The sequence below is a fragment of the Talpa europaea genome (genome assembly GCF_964194135.1).
Source record: "Talpa europaea genome assembly, chromosome: 3".
NCBI classification, from domain to species: domain Eukaryota; kingdom Metazoa; phylum Chordata; class Mammalia; order Eulipotyphla; family Talpidae; genus Talpa; species Talpa europaea.
The window spans coordinates 70,092,869-70,117,296 of NC_140069.1; the positions used below are offsets into that span (position 1 = coordinate 70,092,869).

Genomic DNA, 24,428 nt, shown 5'->3' on the forward strand with positions numbered 1-24,428 from the left:
TGTCTTTAAATCCTGTCAGGTTTTGGTCTAGGACAGACCAGAGGTCACAGCAGACTCACAGAGACCCTGCTCCATACTTCAGGAGGCAGTCTCCAGGGGAATGGCCTCAGGTTCTTGTTATTATATTGAGGCACATCTCTGGTTGAGGAAGTGTTGCTCTTGAAAGGAATAACTTGATTTTTAATCTTGATCTTCAGATAGTGGATGGTAGTAAACAGATGCTCTGGGAGTTTCACTTCTGTCTTTGCCAGCGGTGTACATGCGCATGTGCACCCCAGTTCTCAGGCTGCTTTGTGGGTGTGATAATGACAGGCATCTTGTACCAAGCCCCTCTCTGCAGGCTGTACCACCAGTCCTCTGCCCCAGCAACTCCACTTTCCTCTGGCCTTCGGCAAATTATGCATGGGCTTTGGTTTTCCCATCTTTAAAATCGTGCTGAAAGGAGTGTCTCTGGTCTCTGATTTGTTTTGCCGTCTCAGCGTGGATAGGAGAGGCTGGCATGTGAAGTGGGCATGTCTCCTTTTTATAAGTAAAAGAACCTCAGAGCAGCGAGTGCCTCAGATGTCATTTGGGAGAATTAGTAAAATTAATCTGCTGAGACTCATGTGCTTATGAGTCATTTCTGTCAATCCTTGTCCTTTATTTCAACCTGGCCTTGGATAATATCTCCCTTTGGTTTCTTGTAGGTGCTGGGAAGTCCCTGGTTGGTGTGATGGCGACATGCACAGTCAGAAAATGCTGTCTGGTACTGGGCAAACTCAGCGGTGTCTGTGTAGCAGTGGAAAGCCCAGTTCAAGATGTGGTCTACCATAGATGACAGCCAGATCTGCCGCTTTACCTCTGATGCCAAGGACAAGCCCATTAACTGTTCCAATGCCATTAGCACCTACTCCTTGTTGGGCCATACCACCAGAAGGTCCTAGGAGGCTGAGCGAGTCATGGAGTGGCTTAAAACTCAGGAATGGGGAGTCGCGATTCTAGATGAAGTTCACACCATCCCAGGTAAACAGACTGAGAGCTGAGCTGCTCACTCATTGTTCACACAGAATTGTCTTCCAACTGTTGTGCTGAGGGAGGAATTACTGTGTGGTCTATCCATTTTGCTAGAAAGGCATGTTGGGTGGAGCTTTTAGAGCATTAGTACCTACGGGGTAAAGGTGACTGGTAGAAGGATGTCCATATTCACAGCCTCCTTCACCACTGACTGATAGTCATTTAGGAAATGATATTTAATTCTTTTCTCCAGCTTGCTGCTTATTACAGGTCAAACTAACCCTTAGTCCATTTTTTGATGACCCTGTGAAAACTAGGTTAGGAGTACTGAAAAGTCTTTGAAACACAAATCATTTCTATCTCTTGTTCTTTTCATCCTTCTGTATGGGTCTAAAGTGATAGTTAAGCATTGTCATCTAGTCATCCTTATCTAGAGCCAGGTTTCTGTGGGCCAGAAACTTGGGGCTTAGTCCATGTGGTGTGAAGCGAAAGTGAAGTTCCAAGACTGTATGTGTTACTCGAGCATTGAAAATGTAATAGTGTGATTATTTGCCCAGCCAAGATGTTCCGGCGAATGCTCACCATTGTGCAGGCCCACTGCAAGCTGGGTTTGACTGCAACCCTCATCCGGGAAGATGACGAAATTGTGGATTTAAGTTTTCTGATTGGGCCCAAGCTCTATGAGGCCAACTGAATGGAACTGCAAAACAATGGCTACATCGCCAAAGTCCAGTGTGCTGAGGTAACTGTCCCCTTCCCGGCACAGTCTCTAAGGGTTAAGGGGAAATGGACCAGGTCACTTCCTCTGGCACAGGTACACTGGTCAGGGCCAGAGCAGATTGCTGCCCCCTCACACAGTTCCCAGGGGCCTCCCCACCTCACAGACTTGTGAGCCAGAGTTGCTTGTCCAGGGGCACCAGTCAGTGAGTACAAGTCAGTATGCTAATCCAGGCTGGCCCAACTACAAAGTGCATTTGTCTCCTCATCCTCTTCTCTGGGAGTGAGTGCCTCAGGGTGTTCTCGTCCACCCTCTCTGCTGTGAGGTTCTTGGTTGGTCTTGTGTGGGTGACCGTCCAAGCTATCTCTAGTGTCAAAGCCTGCTGGTTTTGATGCCCCTCAGTGATTACTGGTGGGTGTCAAGAATAGGTTATTTCTGGGCCTCCCCGGTGGCGCAGCAGTTGAGCACTGGGTTGCAAAGCTGCCCGCAGCCTCTGCAGCGCTGGTTCGATCCCTGGCAGCCAGGTGAGGCTCCCACATGGCATGCAGTCCTCTCCTGCTGCCCGCTGCTCCCCTCAGCAGTGTACTTCGGTCCTTCTGCCTGTTCTGCTCCCTGCTCTGGCTCTGGTGAATTCTCTCACCCTCCCGTGCTTCTGACTGTACCCAGTTCTTGTATAAATAAATAAATAAATAAATCTTTAAAAAAAAATAGAATAGGTTATTTCTAAGAACACATTTTTCCCAATTTTGTTTTGTAATGATTGCCTGTACCGGTATATGTTAAAAATATATGTTCAAAGGTAAGTCTTCTCAGAAGGAACGAAGACTTGGAAATGTCTTCTAGAAATGGGTTAAAGCCATTTCTAGAGACTGAAGTAAGTTTGCCTCTGTTTTGAAAGGATGGAAAGGAGCCTGTTGTTGAAATATAAACTTTCTTTGTTGAAAAAAATCCCTTAGCCTTCAGTTCCGGCTTTGTAAGCAGTGTACATCTTATGAAAGAGCCTGTCAGAATCATTGAGGCTCCTTGTTCCATCCAGAACACCTTCCCTCCCACCCCTCCAACCACTGTCTTAGAACTTAGTTTGTCATTCTATTGCCTTTTTATTATTTTGCCTCCTGAGTGTATTTCCTGACCTCAACAGCTTTAGCTGTTTTTTTGGAATCTTTACATATATGTAAATAGAATCAGGTTTTATATGTTCTTGGAAGTCTTCTGTCTTTTGTGCAATATTTTTATTTTTTGCATAATATGTTGTTTTTTTTACAGATGCATGTAGCTGAAGTCCATTCCTTTGATTTGCTCTGCAGTGTCCCATTGTACAAATACACCACAGTTTAAATTGCAATGGAATATTATACAACAGTTAAAAAACACCATTTCTAATGGTAGACATTTGGGTTGCAGTGTTGTTCTATTAACACCTTTATCAAGATTTAGTTTAAATTTCATAATATTCCCCTGTTGTAAGTGAATTCTCTGCTTTCAGTCAATAGAAACAGTTGTGCAGCTGCCCTGCAATCAAGTTTTAGAACATTCCCAACCCTTTTCCTTATGCTCATTACAATGAATCAAATTTCTGACTCACAGCCCTTGGCAGTCACTGATTCTGTCCCTAAACTTAGATCTTTTTTGCTTTTACTATCATGATAATGTTGCTACAAATATTTTTGTATTTTTTTGTGTGTGTATCAGAGTTTTTGTAAAGTCCTATTATTCACTGTGAACTGTGACCCCATAGTAGTATGTCATGAACATGATAGAGAATCTGCCAGCATGCAAAATATGTATTAAGGGAATGGTGTTTCAGAAAAACTGGTAAGTGTGATGTGGTATTCCTTTTGTCTTAATTGGTATTTTTTGTTTACTAATGTTAAGTACTTTTTCCTATATTTGGGCCATTTATGTTTCAGATCTATGAGATACAAGATTTTTAGTATTGTGAAAAACTTGCTTTTGCTATAAAGAATTAAGAACTATAGTCATATGGTTTACAGGAAACCAGAAAATATAACAACAGCAAAACCTGTGGATTTAAGCTCAGCATAGATTATGTGTAGGGTCAGGAATGGCCACGGAGCAGGTTTTCTGATCCAGCAGACTGGGTAAAGGAGGAGTCAGAGTCCTCAGTGGCTTTTCAAGGTCTTTTATTTAGATTTATCAGGCACATGGCAGGCAGGGGTGCTGGGGGGCTGGGAGGCCTGCCAGCAAGTCTTCACTCTATCTGGGCTCTCCGGCATTCTCTGCTTCTCTCTCAGCTTCCGTTCATTCTTGGCTTCTTAGCTTCTGCTGGCATCCCCATGATGCTGCCTTATAAGCCCAGTCTTAGCCCAGGTGAATCCCGTCTACCTGTGATCACACCCTATTCCAGGTGTCCGCCATCAGGCATGCATTCAGGACCTCAAGGATCCATCATCTATCCTGATGGCAGGAGGGAAGAAAAGCCTGACTTTTCCCTTACTTCACATTATGGTATTAGGTATCACTAATTCCACATTGAAGAAATGGTCTGGAATGATCACACAGAAATTGCACTGGTCATAATCAAAACCCAGAGCCTGTCAGGGTAGATTTTTACGGTCTGTTTCAGTCCTTTCTGGATCCTTTTTGTTTGTCCACAGCATTGAGACTTATACAACTCATGGCACTTTAATATATTTACCCAAACATTTGTCAACTTCTCAGCAACCCTAGCACAGAGAAAGCCCTATGGAGTGTTACTGTCACTCTTTTTTGTATGCTCAGATAGTCTCAGATGTGACCAGTGGGATCACCTCAAGCTGGCTTCTCTGTTCATTTGGCATTTCCCCATCATTTCTTGAGTACTTTCTTGCTTTCTGGCACAGCAAGATATTTCTGGCTCACCTGGTACTTGTTCTGGCCCTGGAATTAGCCATTTCTCCACAGAGCCCTTTTAATTGAGAATGGAATTTAAAAACCAACACCTGGTATTAGGTGTTGTTCATCACAACTAAGATGGCATTGCAAGACTGACTCAACAGGCAGCTGGGCAGTGTGTGCATGCGCATGTGCACGGAAGTTCTCTGCAGCAGTGCTGTGTATGGATTTAGGTGTGCAGATGTGATCTAAATGCATGGGATTGCTTGCGTGACTGGTTGAAAATCTGATTTTCTTCACTTGGAACTTATGTGAAATTAATTCCCTGAACATTAGTGAATTAAATCTTTGTTAAGTGAATAATATGTAAGGGTGTCTGAGTTCAACATTAGGGTTGTGGTGTTTGTGTCTACAGTTTTATTGAGATATAGTTCACATGCATTTGTTTGGATTTGTTTAAGGCTAATTCTGTTAAATAATGGTCTTCAGAAGTTTCTAATAGTGTGATGTTTAAACTTGCAGGTTGACTCCTGACTTTATTGATCACAGGTTTGGTGTCCTATGTCTCCTGAGTTTTACAGGGAGTATGTAGCAATCAAAACTAAGAAGCGAATCTTGTTGTACACCATGAACCCCAACAAATTTAGAGCTTGCCAGTTCCTGATCAAGTTTCATGAAAGAAGGAATGACAAGATTATTGTCTTTGCTGGTAATGGGTTTGCCCTGAGGGAATACGCCCTTCAGCTGAACAACTAAGTAATTGACAAGTTGCACCTATTTTCCCCGCTGATTTATTTATCCCACGTGAGTACAGAGGGTGCCTCTTTGTTTCTCAAACCTCTCAGGACCTTCTTAGGATCTAAAGGCCAGATTTTGTGTCCTCACTCTCAGGAACCAGGCAAGACAGGAATAGGTGGTTGGATTCAGAGGTTAGCGCATACAGAAAAGGGAGCCTGGTCATTCCAGTCCTGGGGAGCAGGGCCTGGAGTTGTGCTGTTCTGGTGGGGAGCTGTAGAGGCAGGAATGGACACAGGGCAGGTTTTCTATGATCCAGCAGGCCGGGTAAAGGAGGAATCCTGGAACCCTCAGTGGCTTTGCAGGATTTTATTGGGATTTACCAGGCACATGGCAAGAAGGGGTGCTGGGGGGCCGGGAGGCTGGCAGTCCTCCCAGCCCCCAGCAAATCCTCACTCTATCTGGGCTCTCTGGTGTTCTCTCTGCTTCTCCTCTTCTCTCGGCTTGTTTGTTCCTGGCTTCTTCTCGCGTCCCCATGACGCTGCCCTTAAAAGCCCAGTCTTAGCCTAGGTGAATCCCATCTACCTATGCCCACACCCTACTCCAGGTGCTGCCATCAGGCATGCATTCAGGACAGCAGGGTTCCGTCATCTATCCTAATGGTGGGAGGACAGAAAAGCCTGATACTTTTTACTTTACCCTACAGGAGCCAAGGTGGATATGAGAGGGTGTTTGGAGTTTCAGGCTGAGTAAATGCTCCAGGTGAAGCTGGGGTTAGACTGTGTGGGTCAAGGACCAGGAAGGCAGGGGAGACTAGGCCAGCATCTCACATATCGTCCAGCATCTAGAAAGCATTTCTGGAACACCCATCTGAATACTCACCAGCTCATAGCTCCACCCAGTACCTGTTGTTTAAGACCTGGTGTAGGGTAAGGAAAAATGTCAGGCTTTTCTGCCCTCCCGCCATCAGGATAGATGATGGATCCTTGCGGTCCTGAATGCATGCCTGATGGCGGGCACCTGGAATAGTGTGTGGGCATAGGTAGAAGGGATTCACTTGGGCTAAGGCTGTGCTTTTAAGGGCGGCGTCACAGGGACACCAGCAGAAGCTGAAGAGAAGCCAAGAGAGAAGCAAAGAAGCAGAAGCAGAAGCAGAGAACGCCAGAGAGCCTAGAGAGAGTGTGGATTTTCTGGGGGCTGGGAGGACTGTCAGCCTCCTGGCCCCCCAGCACCCCTGCCTGCCATGTACCTAATAATCCCAATAAAAGCCTGCAAAACCACTGAGGACTCTGACTCCTCCTTTACCCCATCTGCATGGCATCAGAAAACCTGCACCGTGTCCAGTCCTGCCCTTAACATCTGGCTATTGCAAATTCTCTGCCAAGTAAGAAGCCTGTGTTTCCTCCTAGTGATGCAGGGCTGTAGGTACTGTGAGTTAGCAGATGGTAAGGTCCTTTATAAAAAAAGATTTATTTATTTATGCATACAAGAGCTGGGGTACAGGCCAGAGGTCTGAGAGGGGTGAGAGGATCCACCAGAGACAGAGCGGGGAACAGAACAGGCAGACTGACTGAAATACACTGCTGAGGGGAGCAGAGGGTGAGACAGGAGAGGTCTGCTGTGCTATGTGGGTTGCTCCCTAGCCAGCCGGGTATTGAACTCGTGCTGCAGAGGCTGCGGACTGCTTTATAGTGCGGTGCTTAACCCCTTGTGCCACCTAAAGGCAGACTCTTGATTCTTTTCTATATTTACTTTCATATTTCTAAGAGGTACCTTATATAGTAATTTCTTGGTGAATAATTGGAGAAATTGCCTATTAACTTTCCACTATGGGAATTGAGGATTTAGGTCTCTTGTGTATGCTGCCCCTACCCCCTTCCCCATCTTATTTTGAATCTATATATGTGTATATGTAGATTCAAACCACATTGTGTACACGTAGTGTATGCTTAGGTGTTTTGTTTTGTTTTTTTGTAAACAGTTTTTTTTTTTTTTTTTTTTTTTTTGCTGGTGCTAATCATTGCCTTCTCGCTGCTTTTGCTGAGTTTTCAGTACACTTACTTACTCCTCTCCACAGTGGCGCCGCTGTAGTTTCCCTCTCAGTTGCGTCAGCCCTGTCAGGTAATTTTTCAGTTCTCTTTTTTTCTTACTTTCCCTAGTGGGATCCCTACCAGTACCTCATCCTCCTGCTCTGGCCTTCATGCTCTCGAGGATGAGAGCCACCAGCTGTCATCTTTGGGCTTCCCTCTGACATCATCCCGTGTATTCCCTGTGCCTCTCCCCGGAATTACAGCCCATTCAAGTTTCCGTTTCTTTGTTACTCCTTTCAGTGGAACATATCCTTTTCCTGAGAGAACTTAAGTAAGAGGAACATTTTGTAAGACTTTGCTTACAGATGTCTTTATTTAAACTCACCCTTGATGCTCTTCACATAGTATACATCTTTTACCCTTTACAGACTCAACCTTGACTAGTACTTTGCACCTGAGAACATTTGAGGACTCAGTTCGGGACTTCCAGCGCAGCTGTCGGAAGTCTAGTGCCCTCCTGAGTCTTCTTGCTGTGATCTGTTGTGGTGGTGATGTGTTTTCCTTCTCTCACGAAGCTTTTAGGATCCTTTTATTGAAATTTCAAAACATTATGTTTAGTACGATCTTTTTTCTTTCCTTATGTTGGGCACTTAATAGGCCCTTTTCATCTAGAAATTCATGTCCTTCATTTTTGAGAACTTTCATATTTCCTGTTATTCAGCTTTTGTTTTCCTTGTTCTCTTTTGTATCCTTACTGGGCAGGTGTTAGATCTTCTGAACAGCATTCTGATTTTCTTTCTTCCCCCCTTTTTTATTCCTTTGTCTTCCAATCCATCTGTTAAAGCTTTTGCTACTTTCCAAGAGTTCTTTGTTGACAGTTATTCTTATTTTATGAGTACATTGTCTTCTCAGAGGCTAATAAAGCTTTTGACCCTTCTTTGGTTCCTGAAGAGTTTCTCTTTTCAAGTTTTTTTGCTTTGTTTCTCCTCTGTATTCAGAGCACTTCTTCTGATGTTCGGTATTAGCTGTATCTTCTTGTTCAAAAGTCTGTCACTGAAAAACTGATTAGTTTCTCTGAATAGCTTGATGGGTTTGCTGACCTCTGGACCTTACCACAGCGTGATTGGGCGGGGACCCAGCTACTTTGTTAGAGGTTACTGAATGCCTGTTATTTCTACGTCTTTTCTCTTGAGCTTGACAGTTTCTCTAGAGAAGGAACCTTCTGGTCTCCTGGTTACCAGTATGTAGTACAGGAGGGAGAAGTGAATCTCCTTCACCCTTCACTTGTAGCGTTTGCTTTTGCTCTCAGCTCTTCTTGAGGTCTCTAAGTATAGGGGACATTCAGAATCTAGAGTCTTATGACAGGAGGGAGGAGAGACTGCCTGGTCAGTTTGCAACTCCTATTGTCTTGACTCTTGTGAGTTTGTGTCCTTTATCACATTAGTGTCTACTTGAGAGGGGCAGCAAAACAATGCATGTATTTACTTTGCCATTTTAATAGCCATCTTCCCTCTCTGTTCATCTGCCCATTCTAGTACTCCTTCCAGTTCTCCCTGGTGCCTGCCTTGAGTGGCCTCATTGACACATACATGCAAACACACCTGGGGCTTGTGGTTGTGGCTTTCTGAGCATCTGCCTGGTTTGGACTTTGATTTTCTGGCTCAGTAGGGGGGCAAGGCTGTGCTTCCTCGTGGATGATAGAATTAGGGCTACAACTTTTAATTATTGGTACCTCTAAATGCCTCTAAATGCTCAAAGTGCTTTTGTCTGTCTTGATTTCTTGCTGTAAAATGTGTCTCCAGCATTGCTCTATTCCATAACTTGGGACTGTTGCGGGAAGTCTTTGAGTCTGCATGAGGAGAGCAGGTGTCGCTAAGCACTTTGCAGGAGATACTATGAGTAATTTGTTAGTCCATGAGACTTGGAGTCAGACACACTGTATTTGAGTCCCAGCTCCTCTCTTTTGCTGTGTGTCCCAGGGAAAGTTGTTTACGTCTCTGGACCTCATTTTGCTCTTCTTTCGCTTGAAGCTCTTAACCACCTCAGAGAATTCTTGTGTCTGGCATCTGGTAGGTGTTCATCAGATGCTAGGTTCTCTTTCTGAAGGAAGGTTATACTTCTGTTTTGTTTTTTTTTGTGTGTGTGGGGGGGAGCTTTCAGAAACAGAGAGCTTACCATTGCGTGAGGACTTTTTCTTGTGGATGGAGGAGGCGGGAAGGACCCACCTAAGACCTGGGTGTTGGGAGAGAGGCTGCGCTGGGCCTTCCCGGCCATTTTTACAGCATGATGCACAGAAAGGGTCACACTCGTGCTGTGCGCTGGATGGCCAGATGACAAGTAAGGCAGCTTGTCTTTGTCTTTGGTGTGACCAAAGGCCTTCAGTATGGGGTGTCCAACTGACCCAGGCTTCGCTCCCCGATAGGCAGGGGCTTTGCTTTCTCTGGCACACCCATCACCATTCCGTAGTTACTCACTGATAGTGCTGTGTTGCAAAGTGCTGTGTGGAGTGTCGAGAGTGGTGCTTCCTGATTCTCCCGGGCACGGCCTTGGAGCAGCTTGGGAGAGCCACACTCAGGGGCAGCCTCCTCGGGTTCCTGACCCGCAGCTCCCTGTGCATTAAACAGGAACATGAAACTACCTTTTACCCTTTCAAGGAACATTGAAGGGAATGGGTGGGTTTTTTTTTTTAAACCCCCAATGTAATATCCAGCTCGGTGCCTCATGTGGGTGGGTCCTGTGTACCTGGGAGCTGTCCTCATTCTTATTCTTGTCACTCATAATACTGACCCTTGGGAAGACATGGAAACTGCTCACCAGATCACTTGAGAAGAATAGAGGAGTGACATGGCCAGATGCCAACAGCTTACAATCAGTGAGATAGATAGGGTGGTGCTCCTTGGCAGAGAAGCAGAAGTTAAAGAGAAGCTTTTGGAGTGGAGTGTGACAGTAGGTCAGTGGAAAAAGACTGAAAGGGGCTCTTCTCTGTCCTGCCCTTTTCTTGGAGAATGCCTTTGTCATTAGGAAATAATTGCTTCTGAACTTTTGTTCGCATATGGCATTGTTTGCTTCACCACTCCCATTGGGGCTTCAAGGAATCCTTGAAGGGGGTCCTCCTTATGTGGGGACTAATCTTTGAGCAGGAGATCTTGAGACCAAAATGAGTTAGGTTCAAAAGCAAAGACAAAAGTAGAGGAGGAAGCCCAAAGGGACTACTCACCTGAAGTTGATCCTGGAAAAGGGGCGGTGTGTGTGTTTTGGCAGGGGCTGGGGGTGAGTCTGCAGCCACTCATTTTTACAGGTCTCCTCCTGATATTCTTGCCTGACAGAGAAAATTCTTGCAGGAGCTCTCTTCCCCTCTGACATGATTTCTGTATATTTACGGAGTAACACTGTGGTTTTCCTATCACTACTTTGCTCCTTTCTAGACCCTATATCTAAGGCCCTACATCTCAGGGAGAAAGGATGCATATTCTCCAGAATTTCAATCACAATCCCAAAATCAACACCATCTTCATATCCAAGGTATGTGTGGCATGCAGGGTGTGGTGAGGCCCTCGGAAGCCCATGGCCTGGGGGACACTGCATGATTCTGGACAGTGAGTTGGTATTTTGTTGTAGGAATGCCACACATCTGTTTTTATTCCCACATGTCTTATGTCTGGGGGCACAGGGAAGCTGCCTATTGGGTGGTAGAAGCAGCAGATACTGGTTTTTAATGTCTTATGGGTAATATATAAAGTCTGCTTTTGGAATTTAGGAATTTTAAGTTGTGAGTCTTTATACAGTGGAAAAAAATCCATTACCTACTCTGGCAAGGTGCTCTTTGTGGGCTTGGAGAATCCTTTGGTCACAGGCAGCCTTTGTTCTGTTCCTGGTGTGCTTAGTAGTGTGTAGTGTGAGCACAGTATAAACTCCTGTAGGTCACTCAGTGATGATATTTTTTTTAATTTATTTTATTTATACAAGAACTGGGGTATAGGCCAGATGTGCAGGAGGGTGAGGGAATTCACCAGAGACAGAGTGGGGAACAGAACAGGCAGAATGACCGAAATACACTGCTGAGGGGAGCAGTGGGTGTGACAGGAGAGGTCTGCCGCACCATGTGGGTTGCTCTGCAGATGGCGGGGATGCAACTGGCACTGCGGAAGCTGAGGGCAGCTTCACATCTCTGTGCTCAACTGCTTATGCCACCAGGGAGGCCCACTCAGTGATGATTTTGATCTGCACTTAGAAGCGATGGCCCAGCAATTTCGAACATTCATATTTGTATAAACCCAAAGTCCAAAGGAAGATTTACCTATGAGGTGTCATAAAGCACTAAATTTGGTGTCTGTGACTGGGAACCTTGATGGTAGGAACTCACCAGCTAAATTGGCTTTTCTGAGGCAGAATCCAGCGCCAGCAGTCTCTCCATGTAGGGTAAGATAAAAGGTATCAGGATTTTCTGCCCTCCCGCCATTAGGATAGATGACAGAACCCTGCGGTCCTGAATGCATGCCTGATGGCGGGCACCTGGAATAGGGTGTGGGCATAGGTAGATGGGATTTGATTGGGCTTTTAGGGGCGGCATCACGGGGACGCCAGCAGAAGCGGAAGAGAAGCCAAAAGAAAAGCTGAGAGAGAAGCAAGAGAAGCAGAAGCAGAGAGAATGCCAGAGAGCCCAGATAGAGTGAAGATTTGCTGGGTGCCAGTCTCCCGGCCCCCCAGCACTCCTGCCTGCCCTGTACCCGCTAAATCCCAATAAAGACCTGCCAAAAACCACTGAGGACTCTGACTCCTCCTTTACCTGGTCTGCATGGGATCAGAAAACCTGCTCAGTGGCCATTCCTGCCCTACACTCCACCAGACCATGTGTCCTTCCTGTGCCGCTGTTCTTAGTAGCCACCACTTAAGAGTATGGGTGATTTTGTACAGACCTCTATCTGTAACAAGAAATGAGAATCTCTCATAAAGAGGCTCTGTTGATAGGATCACTAGCTGTGGGTTGCTGACCTGGGGTCCTAGGGCTTCCTTGGGACAGCTCTCAGGAGAGGTCATTACAGGTTCTGCAGGCCTCCCTGCATCCAAAGTACCCAAAGAGAGGAGGGTAGTCATTGTTTTCCTGTATTATTTATTTAAACTTGAGGCCGGCTGATTTTTTTTCTTTTTTTTTCCATATATGAAAACCTTCCCATACACTCACTGCTGTATTTCTGTAGGTGGGTGACACATCATTTGATCTGCCAGAAGCAAATGTCCTCATTCAGATATCATCTCATGGTGGTTCCCAGCGGCAGGAGGCGCAGAAGCTTGGGCGAGTGCTCCGAGTGAAAAAAGGTAATGGTGGTCATCATCTCCCTTCAGCCTGGGAGGTCTCCTTTCAGACAGGCTGCTTGTGTTCTTATGGCGAGCTTGTGTTCCGGGGTGAGGTGGCCTGCAAGGAGCAAGGTCTTCCTGCCCCTGGTTACTTCTCATGCCCTCCGGGTGACTCTATGAGTGGTTATTCTGGCAGCTGTTTGGAATTCACACAGATGTCCTTTAACCTGAACAGTTGTGTCGGTCGACAGGAGGTGCCAGGAATCAGTGCTTAATGTTGTAGAGACAGAAGGGAGGACAAAACTGTCTCCTGGCCTCGACTCAGGAGTAAGGAAAGGTCTTGGTAGGCATAGCGTAGGGAGCCAGCCGACTGACACCTCACTTGGAACCTTGCAGAATGCTGCCCTGGATGGTAGCCTGCAGCAGTATGAACTCAGTGATCGAGAACACAACAGGGAAGGCATCTGCTTGACACCTGTGGTAAAAGAGCCTGAGCCCCTATTATGGGGCTGTGGTAGGAACTGGCATTGCTGCTGAGATGGCCATGGCTCTTTTGGACCCCTCAGGTCCTATAACAGGGACACAGGCCCTGTCCTCAAGGAATTTGCTTACCTTAGCACGTGGATTGCGAGGGTGTTTGAAGAGGACAAGGTTAGTGGACATCTGTTGGAATTATGCTATATTCAAATATGCTTAAGAGACAACTGATTGGTTGTTAGAGACCAGGCATTTTGATAGAAATAGCATGGACTTGGGCACTAGATCAGCCATGCCACCTTGGGCAGTTGAATCTCCCTGCTGAACATTTGCTTTGTCATCCAGAGTAGGAACAGCTATCTTGCAGGAAAAAAGGCTTACACAACAGAATATAGTAGGCTGTTGGGGAAATTGTACCTTTTCTAAACTGACAAGAATATAATCTGATAAGTGTATGTGATGCTATTCATTAGTTATTCTTTACTCTTCATCATAAGAAAAAGAAAACCTAATTTGAAAGCTTCTTTGGATTTAATTAAAGTTTTGTCTTTATTATAAGCTATTTTATTGCTTTCTTTGCATCTCTGAGCTCCTATAAGACTAAGAAACAGTTGGATCCAGAGGCAGTACACAGATACTTAACCTACTAACATTTGAAAGGTGAAACAGAGCTATTCAGATTTTCCAGAAGGATTAGGTTTTACAGGTATATTTCCTGTCCTAGTTTCTGTGATAATGCTCTTCTAGAATTCTCTTATTCTAGAATTTCTTGGGGATTTTTTTCTTTTTTTCTTTAATATTTATTCATTTATTTATACAAGTGCTGGGTACAGTCAGAAGTGAGGGAGGGTGAGAGAATTCACCAGAGCCAGAGCGGGGAGCAGAGCAGGCAGACTGACAAAATACACTGCTGAGGGGAGCAGTGGGCACGGCAGGAGAGGTCTGCGTGCCATGTGGGACTCTCGCTGGTTGCCCGGGATCGAACCAGCGCTGCAGAGGCTGCGGGCAGCCTCGCAGCCCAGCGCTCAACCTCTGAGCCACTGGGGAGGCCCATGTTTTTTTTTCTTTAAGCCCCTTTATTGAGATATAATTCACGTACCATACAACTGATCCATTTAAAGTATATAACTCAGTAGTTTTTAGTATATTCACAAATTTGTATAATCATAACCAAATCTGTGTTTAGAATATTGTCATTACCACAATAAAGAAATCCTTACCCATTAACAGTAACTCTCATTTTTCTGTTGCCTCCCAGTCTGCAACTCCAGGTAGACACAAATCTACTTTTGTTGTTATAAACATGACTGTTCTAGACATTTCATATGTATCGAATTATATAATTTGGGCATTTTATGAGTGGCTTTTTTCCCTTAGTGTACATGTTTTCAAAAGGATTATACAAAAGGATTGTTGTTCTTTTTTAATGCTGAATAATAATTCTACTGCATGGACATAACACTACCCATTCATCTGTTGATGGACATTGAATTGTTTCCATTTTTAGGGCTCTTGGACTAATGCTGTTATGAAGATTTTGTATGGATATATGCTTTCAGTTACCTTGGGTATGTGTCTAGGGGTGGAATTGTTAGCTCACATGGTAACTTTACATTTTTCATTTAGAGAATCTGCCAGACTGTTTTTAAAGCTGCTGTACCATTTCACATGCTCACCAGTAATGTATTATGAGGCTTCCAATTTTTCCACATTCTTGACACTTATAGTAATCTGTCTTTATTGTAGCCATCCTAGTGGGTGCCAAGTGGTGTCTTGTTGCGGTTTTAGTTTATATTTCCCTGGTTATTGATGTGGAACTCTTTCTCCTTATTGTTTATTTTTATATTTACTTTGGAGAAACATCTGCTCAGATCCTTTGGTCTTTTTATATTTGTATTATTTGTCTTAACTAGTTGAAATATACAGGTTTATTAAGCTGCAGAGCTAGGATTTAAACCCAAATTTCCTGGATGTCAGAGCTAGTGACCATTTTGTTCCATTTTCCCTGGGAATGTAATAATATTTTTACAAATACACATCCCTTATCAGAAGTATGCTTTGTATATTTTTCTCCAATCTATGGTCTTTTCATTTTCTTAATTTTGATGATGTCCTCATGCAGGGTTAGGATGATCACTCCCTGACACAAAACTCTCCAACTGCAAGAAGTGTCTTTTGCCTTTACTTTCTACCTTAACAGCTGATACCCTGTTTCCTGCCTCTTCTCCAGGGATGGTGGCAGAGGAATACAAAGCTTCTTTTACTCACTGGTGTCCCAGGATACACAGGAGATGGCTTACTCAACTAAGCGTCAGAGATTCTTGGTAGATCAGGGGTATAGCTTTAAGGTATGGATCCATTTTGGTCTCTTGTCAGAGAGGAGCCAAGGCTTATTTTGTACCCAGGCCTCCAGAAGTGGGGGCCACCGGCATGGACAGAGCTCAGGCAGGCACTAGAGACTTTGCAAAAACTGATGTGTGGTGGTGCCAGTAGCAGGGAGGTTTGAGGGACAGTATCATGCAGGACCCCCGCCTGCCCCCAGCTTCAGAGTGAATAGTCAGAGAATGGGACCTTAGAAGCACAAGGCATGGAATTTCTGCTTCTTGACTTTTTACCGTTGTGAAAAAGATGGTTGGTTAGATGTTGGTGGAAAGCGTGCCTGCCTTAAGCAAAATAATTTAGGGGAAATACAAACACCACATGATTTTACTCCTATGTGAAAGAAACAAAGCAAAGGGACAAGCCAAGCTGAACCAAAACAAACCCTTGGATTCTGATTGTAGAATTGATTCTTAGATTCTGACCTCATAACTGAGGTTTCTAGGGAGGACCTGGGAGGTGAAAGCAAAGGGAGGAGGGAGTTAAGTGGCCCGCAGTGGAGGATTTTTGGGACTTTGGTGCTGGTTGAGGTTTGATTACACACACGAGGAGGTATGAACTTGTACTGGTAAAACATACATGTAAGCTTATGTTACCTCAATTTAAATTTAAATAAAGGTGCTTGCCTCAGAGGACTTGAAATGCTAAGGAGCTGTGGCTGTCACTCTACTTTTTAGGGGTGGCCATTCCAGGCGCCTAAAGAGTCAGCCAGTGTTACTGGGCCTCTAATGACACCAGATCCTCCATATCCAACTCAGGTGTTTGTATATTTTGGGAGATGCTAAAGTTTTCGACTGACTTTAATTTTCTTTCGCATATGGTTTATTTCCTGTTGACTCATATAGTAAGTTTGTGTCAGGATTTAGTGTCCCAAAGGGTTTTTGATTGTGAAACTGGGTGGAGGGTGCCAGAAGCAGGAAACTGCTTTTAGCCAGAAACAGTAACACTTTTCATACTTTTTGTGGTAGGACGGATTTTTGAAAGAATTGCATTGTGACCTTTCTATCTCTTTATCAAAGGCACGTGCTGACAGCAGCATCAGAGCTCCGGCAGGCACTGGATCTCTGATGCTGACCTCCCGACTCCTGGGACGGTCAGTGCAAGAGAAGCACTGAGTTAGGAATAGCTCTGGATTCTCCAAAATGTGTACTCAACAAAAACGGCACCCAGGTGTGTACTCCCCTTTTTCTTCCATGCCTCCAGTGCTGATTGCTGAAAGTGGCAGGATTGGAGTTCCCAGAATCATCATCCTGGCCTTCCAGGAGGGTGATCAAGCCAAGATAGAGGTGTCCTATATTTGTCCTTCTGAATGTGGCCACCTGGAGAACTCTGCCCATTTCCTTACTGCTAGGAGCTTTCTTTAATTAAAATTAAGAGGGGAGTCTGGCAAGACGGTGGCAGAGTGACGGTGTTGGGCTTGCCTTCTTCAAATGAGGACAGCAAAACTGATGTAAAACGAACCCAGAAGACCTCTCAGAGAAAAACTGACTAGCATCATACACAATGAGAGCATCGGCCCAATGGAAAGGGGTAGGAAAAACCTCACGTGAGCCCTGTTTAGAGTGATAACAGGGCGGGACAATCCCCAAGAGATGGAAGTAGCTCCTGTTCAGCACCCTACAGTTGTTGATTCAGATACTTGCCAACATCAGGGCTCCTAAGGTCTGGTACTGCATTGAACAAGGGGGTGTGTGAGTGGCAGTCAGGATGGATGGTGCATTGCAGGAGAGCGGGGGATGAGGGAACAGAGTGAGGACTCCTGACTTGAGTCTAAGGCTCATACAGAGCACTGTAGCCTGACTCAGGTCAGAGCACCTGCATTCCCTATGAAGAGGCTAATGAAACCCGTTCTGGGGTATCTAGATCAACTGTGGCCCCCACAAAGGAATGCGTCACCCCTGGAGGTGATCCTTTGATGCCTGTCGCCCCACTGCTCTTCTGTACCTACTTCCCCTCACGGGTGCCAGTCCCCTGACTAAAACAGCAGCAGGAAGTTTGTTCCTACTGAAACCCATACAAAATCAAAAATGAGGAGGCAGAAGAACGCAGTCCAAATGCCAGAACGAAAGATCCCTGACAAGAGCCTAGATTCAGTGGAGATGCAGAGCATGATGGAAAGGGAATTCAAGGTAACAGTCCTGGCAATGCCGATGGGACTTTAAAAACAAACAAGCAAACAAACAAACAAACACCCAGAGTACAAAACAACACCAGAATAAGGATAATGAAAATAGGAGGCAGCTCCATTCGGAAGTAATGGAGTTAAGAAACACGATAGCTGATTTTAAAAATACAATGCAGGGCCTCACCAGCCAACAGAAGCAACAGAAAGGATTGATGGGCTTGAAAACAGTGTTGGAGGACACAATAACTTGATAGAGTGAAAAAAGAGTGAGGAAATGAAAACAGGGTAAGCTTTCTGGGACAACTTAAAAAGAAATAGTATCTGTGTGCCAGGGCTCCTGGAAGGGGAAGTGAAAGAGAAAGGCATAGAAACCTGTCCCGAGAAGATGTGGTGCACACACCATGCAGTAGTGCATTGTCATAAGAAAGGATGGAGGGAATTTGAGAGAGTTCTGTGCAGTATAGTAAATGAGAAGGGTGAAAACAAAGTATTAGACATTCACAAAGCAAAGTTCAACTGTGAAATACTGAAAGAAATAATAGACATCAGTAAACATTCTGAAGCTGAGAGGGAGGAAAAGGGACAAGAGGACACAAGGGACGGGGTGTGGTGGTGGTGGTAAAATCTTGAGGAAAAACTAGAGGGAAAAGAAGTCCACCTGAAGCATTCTGTTCCAGTTTTCTGCAGGGATAGGTAGGCTTTCTTCTAAGTTGTCTCCAGAGAAGTCTCGATTGTGTTGTATCTGGCTCTTGTGACTCCATTCGTGACAGCTTGTCCTGTGCGAGTGCTCCCTGCGGCTTGAAGCTCTGGGCACCAAACTCGGGAGGTTGAAAGTCTTCAGAGAGCGAAAACTGCCCTTGAGTATTTGCTCCCTCCCTTACCTAGTACAAGATGGGGAACTACCAGGATGGGCATTTTAAAATTGCTAATATTTTTCTTTGTCTTCTGTAAGTGATTATTTGGCTGCTCTGTGTTGGAAGCCAATTTCTCTCTATTTGCTTTGCAGTTACCTCTTAAGCTTCCTGTTAATGGAAATTGCTGGAGCTGGTCTCTGGCATGCCCAGTCAGAGCTCTCCCTTGCTAACCACCTGCCCATCTTTGCATATAGGAAGGAAGTGATCCTAGCATGCCAACCCAGGAGAAGGCTGAGCCAAAAGAGTACAAACAAAAGTGGACTCAGCCTGCTGGTTTTGACTTTGTAGGTGATCACAAAGCTTGCTGGCATGGAGGAGGAAGAATTGGCATTCTCAACAAAAGGAGAGCAACAGCAGCTTTTACAAAAAGTCTTGGCAGCCACAGACCTGGGTGCTGAGGAAGAGGTGGTGGCAGGAGAATTTAGTTCTAGATCCAGCCAGGTGAGTGAGTGGGTGAGGCTCCAGTGTCTTACTCCTAAGGGACAGAATTCTTAGACACACACACACAGGCACATTACATTGTATGTGCTTGTGCAGTCTTTTGAAGAGAGAATAATGGAAGCAAATATGACCCCAGGCTTTCATAAGGGTGGCTTTGGGTTGGAATATGATGGGACTGGGGCCTTCGGATAGTTGGTTCGTTGTACTCTGGTTTTGCCCTCAGTAATAGAACTGAATTTTCCAACTTGTAATGGAGATCTGAGGCTCAACTCATATTGCAGATTCAATGCTTTTGGGGGAAAATTTAGAGTTCTCACTAAGTATTCTGTAGATACTTAGTGAATGCCTACTGTGTGCTGGTGTTAGGTCACAACCTTGGGAGAATTCCAGGCATGATGTGAAACCAGCCCCTGTACAAGGAGGATAGGGAGAGACTGATGAAAAGGGCCAGCCTCTCCAGAGTGTTAGTGGTAGTTTTCATAACCAAGGAAACTGACTTAAGTGATTTGATTTGGATGGCTGCAAAACACGTTTTCCACCCCCACCTCCCAAATCTTCAAGGCTTACATAGACACTTTAACTGGGTTTAGTCAAGTACACCACCTGGATGGTCTCAGCATCACTACCTCGAGGCTGTGTCCTGGGAGGAGTTTCTTGGAGAGGGGAAGGCAAAGGAATGTACATTGCAAAGACAGTGGAGACAAAGGAGACTCCACTTGCCTGCTTCCAGCTCCTGGTCAAAGACAGTCCATTCTCTCAGTTGCCTTTTCCAACGTACAGGCAAATACAACATGTAACATGTAATAATTAAAAATCATAGGCAGTTATCTCAGGTCCATTCAGAGAGACAAGTACAGTTTAGGCAGGTCCTTTTGAAACTAAATTGATGTTCGAGCCAAGAATGGGGCAATGACTGTAACAGGGTAAGAAGGAAGGCGTGTCACCAGGACAGGTCCTTGCTCTCCAGCTGGAGGTTTTTCTTCCCCCGAATGGGTGGGCAGCTGGATCGCCCTCTGGACAATCTTCAAAGAAATCCCAGGGAACCTTTCTGTCTCTGACTGACTTCTGGTCAATCCCTCTGCTGGGGACAAGCTCTTAAAGTCAGTGCCTGCTCCATCCTTCCTTGTGACCAGTGCACTGTAATGCCTGGCTCCAAGTCAGAACCTGATGTGTGTGCTGCGGGCCACCTATGTTGGGGGATAACCCTTTTACAGATGAGTTCATTAAGGTACAGGCAGACCGTATTTACCAAGGTAACCCAGTGAGAGGCAGGGTCAAGATCCACATCCAGGACTTTCTGCTCTCCAGTTGATTCCAAGCCTTATGATGGAGTTGAGGGACATTTTGAGAGACTATTAAAAATGCTGTTCAGAAATTGTGGAGAGGCCGGGTAGTACTACAGTTAAAAACAGAATCTGAAGCCCTACTGCCTGGGTTCAAGGCCCAGCTCTTTAATAGCTTTGTGCTCTTGCATTCGTTACTTGATCTTTCTGTGCCTCAGTTTCCTCCTCGTTAAGATGAGAATTATTGTGAGGATTAGAAGAGTTAATATGTGTAGACTGCTTAACGTGATAACCTGGAACATAGTAAAAGGTCAGTAAATGTTCTTAAAATGTAGTTTATTAAACTTGTAAATGTTATAAAACTTATAAAGAGAGTTTCTTTCCTCTTGGAAACTAACAGTGGGCTGGGTCCTCCCACAGGGGTCTCGGCGCTTTGGCACCATGAGCTCCATGTCGGGGGCTGATGACACAGTGTACACGGAGTACCACTCATCACGGAACAAGGCTTCCACTAAGCACATGCACCCACTTTTCAAGCACTTCAGGAAATGACACCCATGAGGCCAGGCAGGTGAAGGCATGGTTGTGGGCACCAACTTGGGAAAGGGATTTTCACTTCCCACATCCAAGTTCTTCCTTTGAGCACCATCCAGACAGGTCTAGATTCAGAATCTGGTGTCTGTAGTGAAGAAAGTACACCCAGAGTTTGAGTCTGTCTTCATGGGTCATCTAGATTTAAAAAAGGTGAGGGGGTAAGAGACTATTTTTTTTGGTCTTTTCACACTTGAAGAAGGGGTTATTTCTGTATATAAAAATTTGTAGTATTTGTATATAAATGTTCTCCTGAATAAATAGAAATAGAACATTGAATTGCTCTGAATTTTAGATCTTAGGTCTTGTCATAGGCATGAGTTAGGTGTAGATGACAAAGCTTCATCAAGGCCCCACTTTGTAGCAGGCACAAAAGTGTAAGATGGGGCTACACACTCAGGTTAGAGAAAATGTGCCCAGTGGTAATCCAGTGTTGTGGTAACGGCTGGGAGCTTAGGGAGGGTGGCCCAGCTCTGGGGAAGAGCCTGTGCAGTTTGTAGAGCTGTGTAGTCACTGTTTAGTGCAGGTGGATTCCATTGCAGCACCCACAGCATGGAAGTCCTCTAGGTCACCTATAGGCTGTCACTTGCTTAGGAAGCCATGGTACATGCAGCTGCTTGATAGTTCATCTGCTCTGAGAGAACATGGTCCCTTATTTTATCTTTGAAAGTACATTTTAGATATTGCTGATAGATGAGATTCCCCTTCTACAAGCAACATAGAAGTCTTGGGTCATTTGTAACTAGTTCTTTTATTCTAAAGATGCCCTTGGGCTTCTTTTTCTCTTGTTGCTGGTATGAAAGGAAGAGTGTTAAGCAGGTAGAATTTCTCCATATAAGAAAGGCATACACAGGCAGAGGTCATGAATAAGACCTTGCTCTCTGGGTAGGTGGCTTTATTCTAAAAGGCAGCAGTGTTCACACTTGGGGAGTGTTAAAAGCCTGTGCTAACTCAGGTCTCTAAATTTGGAGTCCCACCTACACCCACAACCACAGCAGCTCAGCATCAGCATTCCATATTATAACATCATTGCACCTATGTGGCTGATCCATGCAACAGCCACAAACCAGTCCTGGGGAGAAGACTATCCCTTTTGTTAGGGGTGCTTGGAAGCAAGAGCCACCTTCCCTAACCTTCTGAACAGTGATTGGTACAGCTTGCTGCATTGTCCCTATAAACCCTGCAGATGTACCTGAGCACCCAAACCTGAGGCCTGTGCTTAGACACACATGTCCTAAAGTCTGCAGACCTGCCTAACACTTACCCTAATGGGCTGGCACCCAGATATCTCAAAATTGGTTATGACCATTATTTCCAGATTCACATCTCATGTATTTTATGCTTAAGATTCTCAAACAATACCAATGGTTATTTGTGTTTTCACATTTCTGTCTCTGGTGCTCACTGTTTTCTTGTTCCCTAACCTGTTGAACAGTGTTGAATTTTACCCAACCCCAGTGATCCTGGAAAACTTGGACTATTTAAGAAATTCCCTATTCGCTGTGTTCAGGAAAACAGCTTACTGCAGTGATCCCCCTTATACACATGGCTGAGCTAAGACTCACAGCCCTTTGTTTACCTCTGAAGGCCAAACACAAACATTCCAAATTCACATTCTTCCCTGAAAAGATAAGCAGGATTGCTTTTCCTCGCTGATCAGTTAGAACAAAGTAATTGTTAACCAAATCCTTAACTTTGATCTACTCTCTTATTTCATAACTCCTCTTGAGAACAGGCTGGACTCAGGGTAGAAATATTTTCTTTTTTTTTTTTAAAGATTTATTTTTATTTATTTATACAAGCACTGGGTACAGTCAGAAGCGTGGGAGGGTGAGAGAATTCACCAGAGCCAGAGCGGGGAGCAGAGAAGGCAGAAGGACCAAAGTACACTGCTGAGGGGAGCAGCGGGCGGCAGGAGAGGTCTGCGCGCCATGTGGGACCCTCCTCTGGTGGCCGGGGAACAGCCGGGGATCGAACCAGCACTGCAGAGGCTGCGGGCAGCTTCGCAACCCAGCGCTCAACCGCTGCGCCACCGGGGAAGCCCGAAATATTTTCTAATGGCCACACTGACCATGTCACTTCCTTTTGTCCCATGTCCTGTTACCCTCTTTCAACTTGGTTCTTCCTCCCTATAAAAGGAAAACTTGCCTAACCCTTTAGACATCATTGGTAAAAGATTTAGGGCACCACTGTCCCACAGACCTACTGGGTAAGAGCCCTGAACCAGCATGGAGGGCAGAGCAAGCCCCAACTGAAGCTGCACCCACAGCGGTGTGGCCCTGAAAACAAAGAATAGGGAGACAGAAAAACCCCAAATGGCCACATGATTCCTCAGGGGGACACTACACTACAGAAAGGGAAGAAATAGCCAAAACCCAATCACAAAAGCATGGAAGACTTGTCACCCCTTCAGATACATAGCTCAAAATTACCATAATAAAGAAATTCAAATAAATGGAAGAAAACACAGTGTATGAAAGATAGAAAATTCTGAAAAGTGAATGTCCTGAGAAATAAAATGAACAGAAGATCAAAGTTGAAGCCTTAAATAAGAAACAGGACATAAAATCAATAGAGAAGATAAAAGTTCAGAGAAAATCTATGGAAATAGAATAGACCAAATGGAAGAATGAATCAGTGAACTTGAAGACGCTAATGCACAATGAATCAAGATAGATGAAGAAAAAGAGAGATGAAGTTTAAAAAAAAGACTGAGAATTATCCAACTCTATGAGAAAAGGTTAAAAAATAAAACACAAAAAAAACAAACTGCCAGCCAAAACCTGTAAGGCTCTCCTTAGATATGTGGGAGAAATAAATTTCTGTTCGCAAACAGAAACTGAAGGTGTTTGCAAAATCTAGAATCCTCCCTCTACCCCCAGAAATATTCAAAGGAGTCTCATCTCTAAACTGAAGAGAAGCACATGCATAAATAAATATAACCATAAAATTAAGGTCAAAATGACAGCAACAGACTTTCACATACCAATAATCATTCTAAATGTAAGTGGACTGAACTCAGCAATTAAAAGACACTGTATATCTGGTTGGATTAGGAAACAGAATCCAACTTCTTCTGTCCCCAGGAGACACCTGAGCTCCAAAGATAAACATGCGCTAAAAGTAAAGGTTGGAAAGCAAACCTATAAGGGAATAGGATCCAAAGGAAGGCAGGCTCAGACACCTATATCAGACAAAACAGACTTACAGCTAAAAAAGTTTAACGAAACAGGAATAAACAGTATGTAATGATTAAGGAAAAAATACACCATCAGTATGAAATGAAGGCATACCAAAATATATTAGGCAACTACTATTAACTGAAAACAAAAATTGATAGAAACACATCTGTGGTAGGGGACCAAAGTACCTCACTCTCACCAATGAACAGATCAATGGCACAGAGGATGAATAGGAACACAACAGTCCAAAACATAAGTAGACCACATGGTCTAATATAAATCTACAGGACACTGCACCCCGCCCCCAGATGCAGAATACACATTTTTCTAAAATGCATATGGAATATTCTCCAGGATTGACTACACATGGGGTCACAAGACAAGTATCAAAAAATTAATGAAGAGCAGATACGTCATCAACATGGCAGTG

General features: G+C 44.6%; 1 pseudogene across 1 annotated transcript in view; it reads left to right on the top strand.

Annotated features, from left to right (window-relative positions):
* The window catches only part of LOC311168850 (general transcription and DNA repair factor IIH helicase/translocase subunit XPB-like), a 63,072-nt pseudogene extending 42,125 nt beyond the window's left edge, over nt 1-20,947 (top strand). Inside the window, exons 8-15 of the transcript in view lie at nt 687-1,002; nt 1,551-1,735; nt 5,096-5,298; nt 10,737-10,833; nt 12,510-12,627; nt 15,314-15,431; nt 18,790-18,942; nt 20,646-20,947. The product of the transcript in view is annotated as a general transcription and DNA repair factor IIH helicase/translocase subunit XPB-like (transcript). The remainder of the gene's footprint in view (nt 1-686; nt 1,003-1,550; nt 1,736-5,095; nt 5,299-10,736; nt 10,834-12,509; nt 12,628-15,313; nt 15,432-18,789; nt 18,943-20,645) is intronic.
* Nucleotides 20,948-24,428: the final 3,481 nt, after the last annotated feature.